The 3,211-nt window shown below is 47.9% G+C and overlaps 1 pseudogene; it reads right to left on the bottom strand.

Annotated features, from left to right (window-relative positions):
• Positions 1–1,970: 1,970 nt before the first annotated feature.
• LOC106148593 lies at positions 1,971–2,648 on the bottom strand (annotated as a pseudogene).
• Positions 2,649–3,211: the final 563 nt, after the last annotated feature.

Here is a 3,211-nt window from a genome sequence, read left to right as displayed (position 1 = left end):
TGCCTCTTGATCCCAGCAGGACCTGACCACCTGTGTGAGAGGTTAGCACAAGCATTTCTGTGCTACTGCAAGCTCCTTCCAAAGCAAAGGAACCATCCTGGCCTCCTTCATGTCCCACCCCAGCCTCCTGCCCACCTGGAACAGCTCTTGAGGAAACGGCCTTGCTCGGCAAGGAGAATGGGTACCAGCAACAAATGGAGGAAGCTCGGTGGCCTCGTTCATCCACCTCAGTAGGCTGTCCTGAGGGCCCACCATTAAGGGGGAAGATAGCAAGACAGCGCAGGAGACAACAGACCCCTGATGTGAAGGGACAGGGTGGGGGAGTGGGGTAGATGCATGAATGACTGAGTTCAGAGAAGCACAGGGAGGCAGCACTGAAGGAGTGGGAAGGCTTGGCAGAGGGGATTGTGGGTGCCAGCAAGGCCGGGGTCAAGCTGACCAGTGTGGAGGGGGAAAAGTATAGGCATGTGGTCTCAGACAACAAGTCAGTTGAATCTGAAATCTTGCCATGAATGTGGCAAAGAGGCCACATGTATGTGCAGTGGGCTGTGTCAGGGTCAACTGCATGATTGTGCAGGGTGTACTCCAACTGACCCTTTCACAGAGAGGAAGATGTATGTCTGGTTGGGAGAGAACCCACAGCACTGCTTGCATGTCTCAAGAACTTGGCTGAGGGGTGCTTGGCCCTGAGTCTGCATTCTGACAAGGCTGTGTGATTGTGGGAACCAGTAATAGGCTCCAGAGCCTCATGAACGCACTCGTGTTAGAGATGAAGTAGCTGGGAACAAGACCGTCCTGTGAATATCAGCACAACCATGTCCCTACTCACCCTTATACCGGGGCTTCCAGGTTGACATGGTCAAGACAAGGCAACTGTGATTCTGTAGTCCTGGAGCCTTGGGGACCAGTAGAGGTCCTAGCAGTGACAGATCTTCCTCAACATCGTCTCTCCCTGGACACACAGGAAGACCTCCTCGCCTGACTACCCCCAGTCATGTTATCACCAGATTCAACCAGCTAGAGGGGTCAATGCACCCATGCCTCCCATGAAAACATCCTCTACTTCAAGCCCACCTGCTTTCCGTTCTGAGCATGCACTGCGGACTAGAGAGGATGCAGCATAGCGCTGCCCAACTCTTCTCACAGGACTGAATCCCACCCTCCTGCTCTGTGACAGTAGCTCTTCTATAGATTTGACTCCATTTCTCCCCTTCAGAGAGGATGTTTCAAATGTGACAGCTGGAGGGATTTTGAAAGGTCTTTGCACCTGAATGCTATTATTTCCATTCCTCTTCAGGGACCTTAAACCCTGCCTCAGTTAAACTGCAGGAACAGGATGAATCCCAGATGCCCAGCACTTCAGCTAGCCCAGGACATTGCACAGATATCCTGAGACCAGCAAGCTCCAAGACAAGCCCATCGGAAACTGCAGGCCCACAACATGTGAGAAAATATATGTCTGTTGTTGTGATATGGTGTTTTTTTTTAAAAGCAACATTATCATGACCCTAGAAAAAGCAAAGAGGGGCCAGTCCACAAAGGTAATGGAGAAGAGCTGGCATTGTGTGCAAAACACCATCCAACATGCTGGACTCGGACACAGGCAATGAGAATTTATGGTCTGAAACACAGAAATTTCAGTTTGCTTGTTACTACAGCAGACTCCCTCAGACTCTGATCAATACACAAGGAAATAGTTTACAGGTCCCCATCTTGAACGGAAGGCAATATATTAAATTAAATATAGGAATACCTGTTAGCCTCCAGATTATATTCATAAAATAATGGCCTTTCTTCTGGAAGCCCATGTTGGAGAGTTAGGGCTGAAATAAGGGTTAGAGTCAGGGTTAGGGTTAAGCTTAGTTTTAGAGTACTTGTCCCAAGCACAATTTCACCATAGCCCTGGTCCTGGGCAAACTGGTGGACAGTTTTGACCAGGGCTGACCAGGTCCTCTCTCTTCCAGCCTCCACAGCTACTGATTGGTGAAAAAGCTTCCACTGCTACCTCCCCATAGGGGGATTCTCCACCGGCACAGCACACACAGGACTCATGACCTGCACCTCAGACATGGTAACTAAGACCCACCACCTGCCTCTCAGACTCAGCAACCCAGAAACAAAAGTCACATGCACTCAGGTAGGATTTGGTGATGTGAGCCAGGTCAGTGCGCAAACACATGACCACATGCTCCTAAACGTGTATCTGGCAGGGATCCATAAGAAGAGGAGCAGATTGAGGCTGGACATGACAGCCAAGAGCCAAGAGCCAGAGACCAGGAGTAGGGAGAGGGGCACCCCAAGCTCAAGCAGTTGGGTTCCAGGGAGCTTCAGCATGTGGCTGAAAGTGGCAGGGACATGCTCAGCCATGACCCTGGAGAACAAGTCCAGGATTGCTTTCAGTCCCTTTCCTTAGTATTTGTGGATGTGATAAGGAGCCATTTGACAATCTGTGTTTAAAATCTCATAGTCCAGAACAAATAGCAAAACCTACCTGTAGAACTTCCCTGGAGAAGAGAGAGGAAGCCATGTGAATATTCTACCTCTCCTGGTCATCCGGCACCATGAATACTTTGTTCACTGTGTCTTTCTGCTGTCACCCCAAAGAAAACACCCCACCAACACTGGGAGAAGGTGAGGGTCAGAAACATGTTATTGGTTGCTTGTTTGTTATTGGTTCCCCCAGTTTTTAGCGGTGTGATGTTTGACATATTGTTTAATCTCCCTGAGCCTGTGTTTATCTGTAGAGAGGGTAAAAAACAAACAAACAAACAAACAAAACAAAAAAACAAAAAAACCACATGCCTTCTACAACTGTTTGAGGGTTTGCTAGAATAACTTATGATAATTCCCCGTCCATCCAATTCATTACCCTATTATGGATGTTCTGAACCTCTTGCGATGTGTGGAAGGCAGATCTTGTGTCCCTAGCCCTTTGGCCCCTTCCTAGGATCCATTTACTTCAGAAATCCTATATTGTCCAGCAGGAGATACAGCAAAACTTCTTTCCCCTAATATTAAAAGTAGTGGGTGTTGATAAGGTAAAAAGTCCAAGTACAAAAATGTCCTAATTTTGTTTTTTAAGGTGGATACCAACAAACCCTGTCTAAGGGGAATAGGACAAATAGTGGCATAGCTCAAGTTCATTTTACTTCCTCACAGTTATGATAGTCTGTAAAGGATCATGCAGATCTAGGCAAGGTTATTTTTTTAC

Source organism: Chinchilla lanigera, unplaced genomic scaffold (genome assembly GCF_000276665.1).
Source record: "Chinchilla lanigera isolate Chin_1 unplaced genomic scaffold, ChiLan1.0 scaffold00023, whole genome shotgun sequence".
NCBI classification, from domain to species: Eukaryota; Metazoa; Chordata; class Mammalia; order Rodentia; family Chinchillidae; genus Chinchilla; species Chinchilla lanigera.
This window is presented reverse-complemented; position numbering and strand designations above follow the sequence as displayed.